We start from the raw sequence: 18,735 nt of genomic DNA on the forward strand, positions 1-18,735 counted from the left end.
CATGACAGGTGATGAGGACGTGGGCATACACTTTTGACACCTTGTCGAAGTGACTGGGTACCTGCCTAGAAGCGCGGGCACAGCTACAGCTGCGCCATACATCTTGCCGCCCATCCCGCTCCCCAGCTCCGTGATCACGGCAGAGTGGTTCCTTGATGACCTGTCCGTCTCCTCTGTGACATCGTAACCCAACAAAATACCGGAGCGTATTAGCTTGGCTTTGTTCTTTTCCATCCTTCCCTTCGAATGATGATGACTGATAATGGACCCAGTTACGTTTGCAGATGATTTACACGTAGGGTTTTCAGTACAAACCTTGTAATACCCACTGTGTGATCTAGAGAAGAAAGTTACATTCTTTCCAAATTGTTTTGATGCACTTATGTGGGAAAATGATGTACGTTTGAATATGTATTTCCTCTCTGAATCATCATGGCTCGAGATGAATATTTGTAGACATGGAATGAGTTTTCTGTATTTGAACTGTATGGTCCCCTAAATTCTCCCCAGCTTTTTAAAGTCATCACTGGAGTGCTACCTCCAGAGTGTCCCAAAGCATCCACCACTGCCTGTTCTTCAGACACTGTGAGTTTCCAAGCTGGAGAAGGCTGCTAGCTGGTGAGGCATTCTCTGGCACATCTCTGGCTGGCTGATGTGAACTTAACACACAAGACTTGGCAGACAGTATCTAACCATGGTCACGTCCATTTCTGGAACACTCATGGAGGATTTTACACCTATGCTAGTGGCATACGTTATTTCATTTAGTTTTCCCAACAATCATAATTAGATTTTATCACCTGTATTAATAAGGAAACTGTCAAAGCGAGTGATGTGCAGACTTTGGACTGGAACACGGGTCTTTCTGATCCCCGTCTCTGTTCCCTCCCCAGCCTGTCCTTCCAAATGGCCAGGAGACTCTTCCTCAGTCTTGAGTTTCCCGCTGATGTTACCACTCTCTTTGTTTCTGGAGAGGAAAACAACTCTAAACTTACTTTCCAGTTGGAAATGGAATGGAGAGTTAACGTTGGAAGCCGGGAGAGTCTGTCCTGTGATGAAGCGGTCTCCGAGCCACTTCCATTGGGACGTCACGTCACTGTCTGGGCCCCTTGCACAGCCTGTGCACAGGTGATAAGCCAGATGTGCCGAGCAGTCCTCCCGGACAGGGCAGTGCGTTGGAAATGAGTTTGGGGATTTGGTTTCATTACATAGGTTCCTGAGGGCCTTGGCCTCGCACTTCAAGTGGGACCACTCCCTGTCACACAGACTCGTGCTCTGGGCCCGTGCAGACCTCACGTGGCCTCAGCCTGAGGCTCAGGGCCCGTGGTGATGAGGAGCATTTTAGTCCAGGGTCTGCCGGAGGCTCTGACACTTCTGGGCCGTGGGAATTTGTCCAGGATGATAATAATTCCTCCCCGAGTTTCAGATTTCCTTGCCTGTGAGCCGGGGTAGTAATAGTTTCTGAAATGATTGTAATGATTCAGTAACGGGCACAGCGTGTGCTGGCAGGTAGCTGGTGTTTAAGGAGCAGAAGTCGCAGTCACTCTGTCAGCCTCTCACTGTGTGCTCTGTGCTTTGAGAGGTTGTGTGTTTGGTGAAATTCCCACCCAAACCCTAGGGTCTAGATGAAATGTTGTTCCTTTACTTTCCCTTCCTTTTCCTCTTTCCCGTCTCTGTGTCCCATGTTTAGGTAGCAGATTCCTCTGTTTCAGGGAATACGGACCTTTCTATTAAAAGGAGAGGCGGAACTCGGAAAGGTGGGGCCCAGAGGGGGTCTGGAGCGTCTGCACAGCACTGCTTCCCTGCATTTCTGCATCCGGTCCCATCAGTGTATGAAGTCAGCCTTCCTCTTCCTTCCTGTGTTGTTGGGTCTCTGTTTTAAGGGAAAATTTTTTACGGGTCTTTTTTCACTTACATGTTTCGTTCAGATGCTTGTTGCTTTTCTCCCTGTGCTTCAGCATTCCTAGGAGAGAATTCAGCAGTGCAGCATCCTCTCCGAGCTCTATGAGTTGATCGGCTTCCACCGCAAGTCCGCCTTCTTCAAGCGGGTGGCCCCCGTGCAGCGCGCGGCCCCCAGCATCCCGGAGCCTGGCGGGAAGGCCTGCTACCGACTCCTTCTGCAGACGCTTCCTGGCTACAGTCTGTTGCTGGATCTGCACGACTTCAACAAAGGTGTTGGAACTAAAACATTGCTTCAGTCCCATTAACCATGCCTGGTTTGGGCCCTGCTGTCCTGTTTCATCAGGGTGAATTCTGATTCGTTTAGAACAGGGCTCAGCAGACTTTTTCTGTCAAGGGCTTGGGAGTAAGTATTTCAGGGTCTGCAAACCTCCTGATCTCTGGTGCAGTTGCTCAGCTCTGCTGTTCAGACGCCAGAGCAGCCGGACATTCCACACACCCACAGAGTGTTATTAACAGAGGTGGCTGGGGCTGGATTCGGTGTATGAACTGCAGTTTGTCCCCACAGCCTCCTCACTATTGATGCCTGCACCAGAGCGTGCATTTGCGACAATGGGTGAACCTGCACTGACAAATCATCATCACCCAGAGCCCAGACTTGACACTAGGATTTACACTTGGTGGTGTGCACTCTGTGGGTTTCGACAGATGTGCAATGACATGTATCCACCGTCACAGCATCATACAGAGTAGTCTGTCTTAGTGACCTTAAAATGCTCCGTGCTGCACCTCATTCATTGCTCCTTCCCCTCTAGCCTCTGACAGCCACTGATCTTTTAGTCTCTGTGGTTTTGCCTTTCCCAGAACACCATACAGTTGGAATCAGACAGTTGCGGAACCTTCCCAGATTGGCTTCTTTCACTTAGTAATATGCATTTAAGGTTCCACCATGTCTTTCCATGCCTTGATAACTCATTTCATTTTAGCACCAAATAATAGTCCATTTTCTGGCTGGACCACAGTTTATCCATTCACCTACTGAAGAACAGCTTAGTTGCTTCTGAGTTCTGGTGATTATGAATAAAGCTGCTATTAACATCTGTATGCAGTTTTGTGTGTGGACATAAGTTTCCATTTCGTCGAGTAAACAGCAAGGAGCACAGTACCCGGATCATATGTTAGGAGTACGTTTAGTTTTGTAAAAAATTGCCAGACCGTCTTCCAAAGTATCTGGGCCATTTTACATTCCCACCAGCAATGCATGAGAATTCCTGACGCTCCACATCCTCACCAGCATTCGGTGCTGTCAGTGTTCTGCGTTTTGGCAGTTCTGACAGGTGTGCAGTGGTACCTCGCTGTTTCAGCCTGCATCCCCTTGATGACAGATGCTGTGGAGCATCTTTCCATAGACTTCTTTGGCATCTAGATTTCTTCTTTGATGAGGTCTGTGTTCAGGCATTTTGCTCATTTTTTAATCAGGTTGTTCATCCTTCTTGTTGAGTTTAAAGAGATTTTGGTATATTCTGGATATCAGCCCTTTATCAATGTGTCCCTGCCCTTCACCTGCAGCACCGGAGTTGTCCATTGGGTCTCAGTGGAGTGTCATCTCTTTAAAGAGTTTCCCTGTCTTCCCTCAGCCTAAATACTGTCCTTGTATTTTTCACTTTCATTGATTCATTTTGTTCTTTTTAAATAGCATTTCCCATAATTTGTAAGTACATTAAAAAAAAAGGGCAATGATTGAACACCACCTCCCCTACCAGGCTGTTCCCTGTGAGAGCAGAGGCCCTGTCCCCACTCACCATGTCCCATGACAGCACATGTCACATGTCCATGTAAATGTATGTAACGTGGGGCCAAACCTGATGAGCAGCTATGATGACATATTTTGTCTACCATTTATTGAGTAGACTTTGTTTCTAATGTTAATTATTAAATCACATGAATGAAACTTGTTTGTTTTGAAAAATAAAACAAGCACACCTCCATTTGATTGGTACTTTCTACTTAGCCTTCTGACCCAGGAGGGGATGTTCACCATCATTTTGTGGAGTAGGTTGGGGAGGTAAAGTAAGAGAGTGAGATCAAATAAAGTAAAAATGATAACTATAAGTTGGCTTTATTTTCACTAAGACATAAAAGTTACTTTAAACCCTATCTCAGCTGTTGTTCTGTTGTTTTAAACATTTCTCATAGAATTAAATGGAAGCCCACTAAACCCTGAAAGGGAAATTGTGTGCTCAGGTCCTGAAAAGTGTTTATGTCTATTTCTTGAAATGCACATTTTCCCTGCTGGTTACAGAAAGTCACGGCGGGAACACAGCCGTGCACTGTGTGTCTGCCGGCTTCACGGGCTGCTCACTGTCATTTTCATTTTCTTGTGTTGCAGTTTATGAAGGTTTTCCATGAGATATATTGCTCAGCCTTTTCCTGAATGAAGGATTGAATTTTCCACAGGAAATCTTATGAAAGAGAGTGACAAGGCACATGGGTTTCCCAAAAAGGAATACTTGATGTAATAAACTCTCACAATGGTGAACTTTTTTAATACAAGCCAGTTGAAAATTTTATCACTAGGTCATAGGCCACAAATCTGTCTTAATAATAAAAAGATTCAAATTTTATAGAAGAAGCAGTTTGAATCAAGTAGAAATTATGATTTGTACACTAGTTGGTGTTAGAAATTATACTCAGTCTTCTCATAATTGCCTGTGGTAGGAACTGGATTATTATTTATTTATTAAAAAAAAATCCACTAGGTGCTATTTGCCCCATTCTTGATGCAGCAGTGCTGAGGTTAGTTAAGTTGGGCCATTTAGGATTGTTAGCTAGGTTTTCCGGACATTGATTTCAGCCTCTTTATCTTTTTTACAATCTCTTCTTTTGTATCGGCCTTTGGTCTTTTGACAACGTGGAAATACTGCACGGATCTGCCTTTCCCTTTTTTCTTGTCTTTGTGGGAAAAGATTTCTGAAAGACAAACTACTAGGATATTAAGGATTTTGTGTGGGGTAAGTTTGTTCAGTTCTAAGGATTTCAATTAATACGTATTAATACTTGCTATTCAGCTAATGACAGTAAAATTATAAACTAACTTAAGTATACATCAGTAAGTATAGTACAATCAGCCCATCACCCAGATTAAGGAATTCACAAACTTTTCCATATTTCCTTTATTCAGACCTTTGTTCTTTTATTTGTCCTTTGTTGAAGTATTTGACAGCAAATCCAAGAAGACATGTCATTTTACCCTATGTGCTCAAGTAGGCATGTCTGAAAAATGAGGGCCTTTTTTTGATCAGGTTTTTCCATTTGACCGATGTGCTCGTTAAGTACCAGCTTTATAAGGCATCTCACTAGGCATTAGGGATCCTTGGGGCAATGAGACAGTCCTGGCTCCCAAGGAAGTTAAGGGCTGATGGAAGAAACCAACACAGGAGCTTGGGTGCCTCACTTAAGGTCCCTACTGGATGACACCAATTGGACAAAATTTGTGCACAATACAGTAGGATTCACAGAAGGGACTGGTCAGACTTGTAGGGCAGGCCGTGAGAGAGGCGGTCAGCAGGGCTACAAGAGGAGGACTCATTTGATCAGAATCTGAAATCCTTTCTGCCAACCTTTCTACCAAGCCCCCAGGGCCCATCACAAACAACCCTGTGCTGTAACTGTTTTTGATTCCAGTTACCACATCTCCTTCAGGAAGGATTTTAAGGTGGAAAATATTTAAAATCCCTAATTGTTGCCAGAAGGGACATAGAACAAGGAACATGTAAACAACACAAATGTCCATCAGCACATGACTGGATAAAGACGAGGTGATACATATATACAATGGAATACTACTCAGCCATAAAAGATGCCATTTGCAGCAACATGGATGGACCTGAAGACTGTCATTCTAAGTGAAGTGGGGTGGAAAGAGAAAGAAAAATGCCATATGACTTCATTTATGGGGAATCTAAAATTAATAGCAATAATAAGACCACAAATGAACTAAATATTGTTTTGATTTCTTGAATATATGGAAGCACATCTGACTGTCCTTTGTGATTGGATTACCATATTCTGTTTATTCTTTTGTAGATGTCCTTATTCCTCTGGTAACTAATTTTAAAAATCTAAAGCTCTAATCTGTTCTTAGAAACAATAATTAGTACATATATGTAAACTAAAAAATGCAGTATGCTCTATACATGTATTTACATGCAATATGTGTATGTGAAGTTGAACTGTAAAAATTCTACCTGATAAAACTGAAAAAGGAAAAAAATAAAAAAATTTATTTTAAAAAATCACCCCTCTTTAGATATTAAAACGTTCATTTCTGAGATTCTGTGAAAGACAACATGGAAGTAGGTTTTTAAGATTTTCTCCTTGTTCCTCGGTGAGCAGCCTGGGCTGCACAGCTTGGCCGCCACAGGCACCCAGGACTTGCCGGCTTGTTCCTCACTTGTTGGGAGGAAGATTAGCTGCTTCAGGAATATTTATGTTCTTAGAAGTTGCTGAAAACCCCACAGAGCTTCTGTTTACATGGAGTGTATCTGTCAATATACCCCATTATAGAAATTAGAACAGAAAATTTAAACCCAAGAACTGAAGCACACGCTGTCCCAGCACGTGGTCAAAGCAGTGCTGCCACGGTGGCGTGTGTTGGTTCCAGAAAAAATGCACCATACACTCAAGAATGAGGGTGAACCCACAGATCTCATCTCAGCAATGCTATGAAGAGGTGGGACCCAAAGCCCCTAAAACAGTGCTGAAGTCCCCAGATGTCTCAGAACACACAGAGCCATGGGATCAAGAATCCAGTGTCTCACGGATCACCAGCTGTGGAGACCGCGTCCTGGGTCAGGAGGAGCAGAATTAGGGATAGAAGGCACACAGTCCTATTGACAGCAAAGCTTTAAAGGTTTTGAATTGACTGAAAGTTTGGCAAAGATTTGCATTTAGACTACTACATTTCCTCTCCTGGAGACGTTAGAAGGAAAACACTGATTAATAGAGGATGATTGTAATGGATTAATTATGATACTGATGACATGGGCTGCGAACACTAACCCTGCACTCAGTGTAGACTAAGCCTTTTATGTACACAATTCATTAGGTCTCCACACCCCTGCAACGTGGCATTAAGCACTCATACAACCATGAAACCAGTGACTATAAAACAGTCACAAGCCTTCCTCTCCAGCATGAGGTAGCAAAACCAGTAAGGGTTTTCAATGACAAAAGCCAAAATCATATATTTTTGGGAAAGAAAGCAAATGAAACACTGAAGAACAATAAACCAAAAGAGCAGATGGAATGGAAAATTTTATTGAAGAAAGTAATGATTGATTCAATTAAAACAGCTAATGTCCCTGGTATAATTGAACCATCAATCCAAATTTTTGGAAAAGTGGGTTGTGAAATTACTGTTTCATTTAATATTGGAATTCCTATTTGGACCAATTTGATATGCACTACTGGTGTGAGGTTAGATATTTAGGTAAATAACAATATTCCTATTTTTTAAGTTAACAGGAAACATAACACAGGACTCCAGATTTAGGGAGAGAATGCAAAAAACTACTATCATACTCCATCCAGTAAGGACAAGTGTCCCTGCGTCACCAAAGCAATGAGAATTTGCACAAAGAAAACACAGTTCTCCAATTGTGACAAATACGAGACCATGAGCCATGAGTTACGAGAACAAGCAACTGTTTAAATGCCATGGGCAAATTTTTTTTTTATCATCTTGAAAACATCACTGATGTTCTAAGTAAGAAAAATAATTGTTTTACTAGCAAATCCAACTGACACAGGGGTTTTTCCAAGTGAGAAGGTGATTGCAAAAAGTGCAGTAAAATGAGTAAAGATGATCTGCGCAGTGACGGAGATGGTCTTAGACTAACTAGCACCACGATTCCCGGTTTTACACTTGCTCTCTGCTCGTCACCTCTGACACAAGAACTCATCAAATGATTGTTTTTTCTTTAGGGAAAAAAAAGATAAATAAAATCTTACTACAAGATGTGGTATGTAAAGCGGTAATGAAGTTTTCTAACCTTATAATGCAGCCAGTGTAATGTAGCACTTATTCGGGCACTAGAATTTTTTAATTTATTTCTTTTATACCCTATTTCTATCCTAAAGGAGACACTTAAAGTTTTCTACTTTATTCAACGTATCTTGTGAGGATTGTGATATACACTGGTATGGCAGTTTTAAGAGATTAAAAATCGCCTCTGTGGTTGTGGTCAGGAAAGACAAGGCTCCCTCACAGCTGCGACGGAGAAGGAATCCCCGGAGTCAGCCTCCGGGCAGCTTCCGAACCGCATTTGCTTGCACTTAGCACAGGACACCATCAGCAAGTGTAACTCTGACAAGGAGATTTCCCCGGGGACATGGGAGGTGCTCTAACATTCTGAAGCCACTTGTTTCCCAGTTAGGTAAGGCTTGGAAAAACAGTTTATTAGAAGTGACTCCCTTTGTTTGTGCCTTTTGTCCTGAGAGGTCACTAATTAGCATAGAATATAAAATACCCAATAATATAAGAATTTAGGCACCACATCTTTCCATCTACCTGTCTATTTGTTTATCATAGTTATAGTTAGGTTACATTTTCTATGACGTTCACTTCCGGGCACCAGAAAAGAAAGGTTACAAAATATTTATTATAAATAGGGGGGACTGGGTCTAGGGTTAAAAACCACTCCTGCTAACAATAAAAACCATATAATAATTTTAATCTCAGTTGCATCAGGCCTTCCAGAATTACTCCTTCAATTTCACTGTTAAAACAGTAATGGAATCTCTGTTCTTCCAAGACTCGGGCCTGATCGCCACCCATCCAGACATCTGTCTGTGGGTCCCTACTTGTCCTCGAGGCCCCCGAACACACCTTATGGGGTGAACTTTCTTCAGTGTCCCTACTGTAGGGGAAACCTGGAAGTCCTAGGCACTATCCAGGATTCACACCTACCTGCAAAAATCAAAGTCATGTGACTGAAACGGGACAACCCAGGTGGTGTGATAGGGCTGAAAGCTCACCAAAAAACAGGTTTAGGGGCCTAACCCAAACCTTCCAGCTCCTAACATGAAGAAGGACAGGGAGTCCCAATTAGCCACGAGACTGGGGGGCTTCATTACTCCATGAATAAATGATTTGTGCCAGTGCCACCTTTAGACAGGGAACCCCAGAACCCAAACTTGGAAGCACCCCATCCCCTCGCCTCTGAACAAATATTCTCTCAAGACACGTAGTTAGAGATGGGAGCCCCGATGAGCTCTGGAATAAGATGCAATCTGAAAGACTGCTGGTAACAAATGGTGTGGAGCTCGGGCAGCCCAGAGGGCCACCAGGCCTTCTGGTACCACTGATGCCCACACTTCCATCCACAACAGTTTCTTCAGGACCCTTACGCACACATAACCATCACACAAAAATGATTGCTTAGACATATTTTAAGAGAAATAACATGAGAATGCCAAATTCAACACAAGTCAGAGTCAAGACCCCAGAGTATTTACTGAATGAGATCTCACGTGTGCTCCACAGTGAGCTTTAAACCCTTAGGACACAGTCATGGAACAGTAGGCATTTTCTTTCTTTCCTCCAAGTTGGCTTTTCTGCAGAACTCCTTAGACACAGGAAGACTCTGGATCCCACCTCTACTACTTACACAAAGGGCTCATCTCACCATTTGGAGTGGGATCAGCTTTGGTGCGACCGGCTCCAATGTGCGCACTCCCGTGCCCAGCTCCCCGAGGAGCAGAGCTCCCCCCACAGGAGCAGAGACCCCCCAGGAGCAGAGCTCCCCCCAGGGGCACTGCAGTGCCTGCAAGAATCAGGTGTCTGATGAGTGAGCCTGGGGCGGGCAAGACAGGAAGCAAGCACCACTTCCTCACACTCTGCAGGTGATCTTTGTGTCATCTTGAATAAATACAGTCAGCATTAAAGATGTTTGGCAAGAGGGTAAAAGGTAAGGCCTCCCCAAATCTCCTCGCATTCCTTTAGTGGGAGTCCTGTTAGAACACATGGTGACAAGAGACGCTGGCTTTACATGCGCATGTTGCCCTCAGGGCTGCAGGGGAGGCCACGGTGCTGCCTCTGCCCCACCTCCTGCCCTCGTCCCCCAGACTTCACAGGGGCCGCTGACTCGTTTCTCTGACTTTCTCTCTTTGGTATTGCTGCTCTTCCAGCTTTTAAGAGCTCATAAGAACCTCACCAGAAAATCTTTAACAATGAAAGCAAATCAAATTAAATCAACCACAGAAACATACTGCCTTCATCATTACTTTACATTTTAGGAAGAAATTCTTGAAGACGACTCCCTGACCTGAAGGGATGGATGGAGGAGAAAAGAAAAGAAGACAAGCATTTTTGGCCCACAAAAAATGAAAGGTAACCAGATGGTGGCTAGTTTTCATTGCACCTCTCTGCCCGCCCCAATTTCACATGCCCCTCCCAACTCAACTCATCAGAAATCGACTGAAGGAGACGGCTTTGCAAATTTATTGGAAGCCAAAGAAATCGCTCCAGAAACAGTCTCCCAAACCCAGCGAGAACACTGAAAACTGACCAGTGCCAGGATCTGAATACTAAAACACACAGATTCAAACTCCGACACCCTCCCTGGTGGGTGTACTTACCGTGCAGGTGTTGCCGTGAAATTCGTCAGCATCCAACATATAAAAATGAATGGGACACCAGTTTTCAACATCACAGTCCCTCTGAAACAACTGGTAGTCAATTAGCCTTTGTCGGCAGCAAAAGTCGATTTTCTCCCCTGCACGTGGAGATCAACACACAGAAGAGACTGATGATCCCCGCTGCGAGTGTAGCTAAGTGCGTCTAAGCAAACTGGCTCCATCAGCCTTCTGATGAGCAGGGGAGTGTGTGAGCCACAGGGCTCTGCAGAATAATGGCCGGGCAAGGAGGGCGCTGCCTTACTTTGGGGAGAAAAACGCGGAAGCAGCACTCGCTGTAAATAAATTCTAATTAAAATTTCAGGTGCAGTTACTGCAGCGTAACCCACGCCAATAGATGAGGCTCCCTCCGTGCTGTCCAGTCATGTGAGCCAGGCTCATTATTGTACCTGTGTGTTTGGTTTAGCAAGTGAATCATGTCTGTTTTCTGGAAATTACATGAGGGTGAAAAACCTTCCAAACATGTTCATTTATTTGCTGTGGAATTTGTTTAATCCTCTTAAGAACATTTACAATGACAACTTTCTTAAATAAGCATCTTTGCCCGAGAGACATTTCCAGGCACATGCGCCGAAACCTAGGACAAACCAGAAGCAAAATCAAATCCGTTTCAGCTGCACAGCACCACAGAATGCGTCCAGTTTGCAAGTCAAGGATTTTTTTCTCCACACCCTTTTACTCTTCTGCCCAAATTAATCAGCCTCTGCTTCTCTTGTATAGTGAGTATTGTATGACTCATCTTCTCTGCCTGTAAAATGGAAATGGGAGATAATTCTACCCAATAAAATGTCATAGAACTAACGACCAAAATTATATATATTAAAAAAAAAAAGCCAGGGCTTTATGCTGTCCAGGGTTTGAATCATTTATTTAATGTATCAATTGTTACAAGAATAAACTTTTCTAAATGTAAAACCTCCTCAGAAATCTTCAAGTACTTTTCAAGAAAAATATCACAGAAAATTTCTGAAAAGTATTTAAAGGAAAATCATTTTTAACTGAATCATATTCTAGGCACACTGAATAAATTCTCTTTAGAGAACTCCTACTTTTTTTTTAAATAAATGACCTATAAAAATACACCCAGCATTAATCAGTAAATCTTCATTCCTTATTTTTAAAATTCTTAAGGCATGCTATTTTTCTTAAATCAAATGAGGAGGTATTCTCAAGCCAATGGACAACGGAATTACCTAAGAGGACATTATAAAGCAGCAAGAGCAACTAGCACTTTGCCAAGCATTCTGCCTGAGAGTCACTCGTACCATCTCATTTTGACCTGACGACTTGGAGGTGAGCTCCATCAGCCCATTTAACACATGAAGAAACTGAGGCTCTAGGTTGTCATGTTTCCAGTACTTGATGGAGCCAGGATCCAAACCTGGATCTTTGTCTATACAGCCTGCGCCTTTACCAGATCACACTTAACATTTCTCACTCTTTAAATGCACTCAGTCCCCGAGGTAACACACCTTCTTTGCGTTTCTGAGAGTTTTAGGAAGTACTGAATTACAAGGACTAAGCAGTCATTTGTGTGGGCTAATTTTTTATTTTCTGATTTTCCTGAATCAGCTCAGGCTGAATTCATACTACTTACGAGAAGTCCTGAGGCAGAGGAGAGAGGGGAAGGTAAGCCAGACATAAACAATTTCAAGAGATCCAATTCATCAAGGAAGCAAAGTATTAAATAAACCACTTTAGCTACACGCTTGTCAACAAACCTTGGTGTCTCTGTCTCAGCCTGAAGGAGGGTAAGCCCTCCAACCCATCTGCCTTCCAGCCACTTACCCTGGATGATCTTGGTTCCCTCACCTGTGACACGTGTGATCTCCAGGGAATCTTTGTAGAGATTAAACGATAAAACTATATGCAAAGGGGATACTTATTTGTTAGTAGGCACTAAACAAATAATAAAATTATTTTATTTCATGAAAATGGGAGGTAGGTCTCCCAATTAAACATTCCTGATAGAATCCCAACAAGGACTTTAATTTATCTGCCAGAAATTGTAAAATAACTTTTCTTTTTTAAAGGCTGTATCCATTCTCCCTACTTTTTACCAATCCTGGCTGTTATCCTGAAAATCTATTCCCAGAACTTGGCATCCATCTCCCATATTTAAATCCTTCAAGTTTGAAATTATGATGAAGCTTGGGCACATAAAGATTCACACCATAATTCACAGAATAAACAAAGACCACAGGAACAGGGCCACCTCCACACCCTATGTGCTCAGGACAGGCTCCAAACTTCATAAAATCAGATGCATGCTGTTTGAACAGAAAGAAAATTGAATGTGATCAAGGAGGCTGACATAGAGCACTGGCCGGCTCACGAGATGACTCCTTCACCCCTCATCTGACTTAAGTCATCTAACAGTTATCAGTTGAGCTCTAACTAAAAGTAAAAGAGGGGTAGGGTTGGAAAGTAACATTTTTCCTACAATATATACATATTGTCAACTAAAAATTGGCACTTGTCATCTGCTTCTGATTTGATTAAGTCATGAGCCTCTGCAGCTGCTGACCTTGAACACCCTCTGAAAGTAGTTCAGGGTGGAGATCAGGAATGGGGCGCTCTGTGCTCTGGGAAAATGGGCAGAAAATCTTTCAGATATTTAGACATTTTCAGAAAATTTTATGAGCCCAAATTCTTGCATCTCCTCCTATCTAGAAAAGCACTAAAATCATTAACAGAGACACCTGTTCCTCGACTAGCAGCAGCCTCTGACTTAACGTATACTTGACTGCACGTCCCCATTCAATGAAATCTCATATAATGCTGAACTCCTCCTCAACTTCAGAGCAGTACCTCCGAGCTCTCTGAGATGCTGACACCTGGGCTCTGGTCCTCATTTTGCCCCAGATAGAACTTAACCCACAACTCTCAAGTCATGTGTTTTATCGACAGTACCACAAAAATTAAGCTTACATACTTGAACTCATAGTAAACATTCAGTATCAAACATTTCTTGACTTAAATTACTTTTTAAAAGTAAATAATTATTCCATTTCTTAAATATAGCATCTTTAAATATAAAGTAACAGATATTTGTGAATCTTAGGAAAATATATTCTGGAAAAATTTTTAGCTAATTAATAAAAAAGCTATTGTGTGGAGTTATAGAAATTCAGAAGTGGAAAAGAATAGTATTGTAACTCAAGTTCTTGTTTTAATTGCAGAGATCCCGAGGCCTCAAAAGACACATAAATTTGCCTGATTTTATATACTGCCCTTTAACAGAAAGCCTAGAACTAAGATCCTGGTCTTTGAGAAACCAAGACTTGCTCTGCTTCTGCAGGGCTGAACCTGATGAAAATGGGTGGTGAGAAAGAACCAGAATGCGGGGGCTGGGCGAGGCAGCGGAGGAAAGGAGGGTCTCACCTGGTCGTGGGTGAGAAATAGGCTCCCACAGTGCTGGTGTGATGGGCATCCCCCAAGTGCCTGAAAACTACTATTTAGCACACCTGCCACCGAAACACACACAAGCTGTTTAACTAGAAGGCTGACCAGGAGGCTTTCTCAGTGACACAACAAGCTATTTTCACGTTAACTCTACAACTACAGGAAGAGAAAGAATAGAAACCTGATATTAATTATTAATAATTTACACCAAGAGCCAAGGAATTTCCAGGAGAAATATAAAGACTTGTTGGAAGTTTCATTATGTGAACTTACTGCCAATTCAGTTGTCTTAAAAGTTGTTCTATAAAATATGTTGTCCTTTGCTGTTCCAAATCACATTTGAAAGAAATAATGTTTCTTAACGGTGTTTCTGGAATTTTCTTCTATTTCCTAACACCAAATATCAGAGTTTTAAAGAAATGGAGGGTTGGAATTTTGTCCACTCTTCTCTAGGCAATTTGTTGTTCCTTCAAAGAACAAGGGGGGAATCACACAGAAAAGCATTTGAGCATCAGGCTGCTTACATTTCCTCTGGAAGTCTTGGAAAATAACGTGGAAATGAACAGCAGGACAGAAACCCGGCGGGAGGGTCACTGGCTAGAAGGTGAGAACAAATGTGTTCTCCAACGTGCTCTAGTAGCCACTTGTTTAAATGAACCGAGCAATTGTTCAAGCATACACGCACTTCTACGTGAAAATCTCAACCGTTACCAACCGCTCAGTGCAGCCCAAAGCAATGGGCGGACTGCAGAGGCCCCCGGTGGCTCATCGTGGTTTCTTACACCAGGTGCAGGATGATCGGTTCCTCCCCGCCCACTCCCTCCCCTCCCCTCGAGGGAGAAGGCTGGTCCTGAGTTGAGCTTACCTCATAGCAAGCTGTCTCTCAGCCCTCTGTCTAAAGCAAGATAAAAGCAGGAAAGCTACCTGGGACATTAAAGTACCATCCCAAAAGGGAACTGAAGCACCTTTCTTCCCTCCTCTCTGCTGCCTGGAATTTGGACCTGATGGTTGACCCTCAGGCAGCCAATTTGGGCCATCAGGTTGATGGGCTGAAGATAACAGGCATCTTGTTCTCTGACCTAGGGGCCATTATGCAAACCAGCCCTGTGGTACCGATTGCTTGACTTCTTTATGTAAGAGGGAAATACAATTTTAGCATGTTTAAGCCACTGCTGTTATCTGGGGAACTAGGTGTTGTGCATTGCCATGGTAAGACTTAATAATAAAGTTAAATATTCACCAAAAACTATTTACCAAATAGTTAATAAATGATAAAGAGATCTTGATTTTTGTTTTAATGCTATGAAGTGTAAATCAAGTTTCAGCATATGCCAGTAAAACAAGACACTGTGGAGATAAAGCAAAACAGAGTTTGTAGAACAGAGACCCAAAGCATCCTCCTCTCCAAGGCACAGGACAGCCGTGACTCTACGTGCCAAGGCTGGAGTCACATGGGCTCCCTGTTTTCCTTGTCTTGGGTTATGTTTTGTTTCCAGCCTTGGGAAAAATGGATAAGACTGCTGGTCAAATCATTTCAGGAGCAGCTTCCATCGTGTAGAACCCCTGTCTCTTCCTTTCCTCTGCCTCCTGGAATGTTCTGACACAATTAATCAGTCCAGCCTTCTAAATTGAGCAAATGGGGCTCAATCATTCTGCTTTTAGACAGAGTTAAAAATAGACATTAAAAAGCATAACTAGGAAATCTTATCTTCCAGAGGTCATTGCACAGATGAAATAGGAGAATATCTGTGAATCACTCTGTAAACACTAAGTACAATACAAACAATATTAGTACTGATTCTATGTTAGATTCATCAATAAAGGAATACAGAACCCTTTCTTACCAGAAGGAAAAGGTGCTTTGTAATTTTCTGTCACTTTAATTCTTCAAAAGTTTCTATAAAATTGATGTCTTTAAAAAAATCAATGCACATAAGGGACTAATTTTAAATCCTTCACCTGCCCCGGTTTAACACATATCAAGAATGTTACCATTTCTAGATATTTTATTTAGGAAAGCCTTTGGTATACATGAGGCACAGAGCACGGCAAATTGTCAGTATCACTCAGGATAGGAAAACCATGTTGGATACCCGAACTTGAGGACATGAAGAAGATGCCTGACATGTCCCACTGACCTTTCAAGCTATTCTTTTTCAAACACTTGTTTCTTCTTGGTCCAGAACAGACACGCATTTGTTGATGTGAGACTCTTTAAGTGAAAAGGTCAACCCATCACTGCTACTTTAGAGACTGAAATTTTACCCTCCTCATCCATGTTGACATAGCATCCTTACTGATTCCTAACATGAAAAATGACCATCGATGACATCTCAGGATGCTCCAATGCAGAGGTTCTCTGCTGCAGTGAGGAGGAAAGAGCCGTGTGCTTCAAGATGTACTTACTGTCTGTAGCTCACTTGGCAAGACACGGCAACTTGTCTAAGCTAAAGCTTAAAAGTGGAGAATAGAGACAACATCCATGGCAAAGGGCATTCAGAGGCTAATTCCTTGGCCCCACTTCATCGCTTCTCAAGAGCCGTGGGCAATACCTTGAGAAAGGCAGCAACGTGGTACCCAAGTCATCAAAAATCTGCACCTCCACTAGTTGACAGTAAAGCAAGTGTCATCTGGCTCAACAGATCTCCCTGTGTCTCTACAGTGTATGGCTACATTTTCTTTATTTTCTCGGTTGGGGGACACTGCATTTTTGAAAATCCCCCTCCCTGCAGTAGAAGTTCTTAGTTTCCCAATCAGAATGCAGGCTTGAAGGGGGGATAACAGAGCTGATAAAACATAGATCACTATTTATTCCTTGATATATTTTTGGCACATGGACTAAAAATCTTTGGGTCAGTTGGACATCAAGATCATATCTAATTTACACTATTGTCAACTGTCATTTTACTACCAGCTCCTGAAACAGTCACGTGGTCACTAGGTTTTTTTTCCTTCCCTTGACCCTGGATTTGATGATTTCTAACAAGACACAATAGATTTTTGAAAAGAAATCTGGTTCACCTTTTGTTTTTAAACTAAATTTGTGTACCTGACCCTGACTTCACTCTAACATTCACAAAAAGCTATCCAAGGACACCCACTTTTGACATCATCTCTAGATGTCTCGAATACACTGCTGAGCTGATTCTTCCAGATCATTAAAATATATATGCACATTATGCTGTGGTCCTCTTCAATTTGTGGTGTTTTCAGTAATCATTACCTCTTTGGATACTTTATTACACATTTAGCATTTCTTTATCCAATTCAGTTACATTAGTATATAAGATTTCAAAAGAACTGGTTTCTCAAAATGATGATATTTAACATCTATGGCCTTTTCTTAATCAAGTAATTCTATAAGGCTGTCAAGGACAGCAGTGGAAGTTGTGTGTGGTGATTGCTGCTTCAGAGTCTCCGGTCCTGCCCCATGATCTTGCAGGTGTTTATGCATCCTTGTGAATGTCAACACATCAGTCTATTAGGAGCTAAAATTAAACTACCTGGATGCTAATTTTTCTTTTAAAAACAATAAACTCAATTTCCCCTACTAATTCTTTATTGTTTCTCATACTGAGGCTCACCACTTTTCCTAATATATATGTTTGGTGGGGAGGGGGCACAGCCCTGAAAGCCTGCAGACAGCACCCACTCTATAAGATTAACCAGAGGTGGCCGTGGATGTTGTGTGACTTCAGCCACTGAGCACGAGCACCTGCTGTCCCTCCAACTGTTCTGCCTCCATTGCTGACAGTCCTGAAGGTCACTGCCTCTTGTAAAATTCTACAACATTACAGTTCATATATTTTTAAAAGGTATCAAATTGTGAAAGTCGTCTGTTGATTGTGTAAAATGGGGGGTACTTGCCTTTGCTCATTTCAGGCTAAACTAAGTCCAGAAGGACACACACACACACACATACACACACACACTCAGTTCTGAGTGCCCCCAAAGAAAAGTTTGGAAGTCTTCGGGACAGTGGTGGCACTCAAACCTTTGGAATTTTGAGCTCTGTGAAAGTATCACTTATTCAGAAATTAAGCATTATAGTTCTAGTCCAACAGAATCAGAGTCCCCCACAAGTTACTTACCAGAATTTTTTTTTAAAGAAACTATCTTCCCTAAAATCCAATGATAAATCAAATATCCATGGAAAGAATGTAGATCAGTAATATCAAGCAACAATTTCTACACTAATGCTGATTAGCCATCAGCCCAAACCAAAGGACATAGAAATAAGACACCTGGAGATAAAGAGATGGAAGAGAGGTATTAAAAAGCAAGAATATAAAAGAAGTAATGGCCCTATGGAAACCTGCTCATTTTTTTGAAATAATTACTTGGTTAAAGGAACTCACTCTTGAAGATTGGTAATGCACCAAGAGGAAATCTAGCAGGGAAAAGAAGCAGAAGCAGGTCTCAGTTTTCTCCGAGGCTGATCCTAAATGAAAAATAATTTCCTTGACTTCCACAATACACAGCCTGCATTGATGTCTAAGCAGAAGAGTGAGGAGGAGAGAAAACCGAATGTGTGTGGAAGCCATCCTTCACCAACACTGCTGGAAACACAGAATTGTGGTGTTGGGGCACTGCCCGACCAATATATATAACAGCAGGAATAAGCTCTAACTAGGTTTCTGAGCGAAAAATGCTTTTAGCTTTAAATATACTCAAGTAAACATGCAGAGAAATCATGGTAAGTGCTTGAGATTTAGCCTTGCTGTTTAGGTGAGA

At 42.2% G+C, this 18,735-nt stretch overlaps 1 long non-coding RNA gene across 1 annotated transcript; it reads left to right on the plus strand.

The window, feature by feature from the left end:
* Positions 1–25: 25 nt before the first annotated feature.
* Positions 26–3,003, plus strand: LOC135322045 (uncharacterized). The gene is made up of 2 exons (XR_010382329.1): positions 26–1,128; positions 1,959–3,003. It is a non-coding gene; the product is annotated as an uncharacterized LOC135322045 (long non-coding RNA).
* Positions 3,004–18,735: the final 15,732 nt, after the last annotated feature.

This window comes from Camelus dromedarius, chromosome 9 (assembly GCF_036321535.1).
Source record: "Camelus dromedarius isolate mCamDro1 chromosome 9, mCamDro1.pat, whole genome shotgun sequence".
In the NCBI taxonomy this organism is placed as follows: Eukaryota; Metazoa; Chordata; class Mammalia; order Artiodactyla; family Camelidae; genus Camelus; species Camelus dromedarius.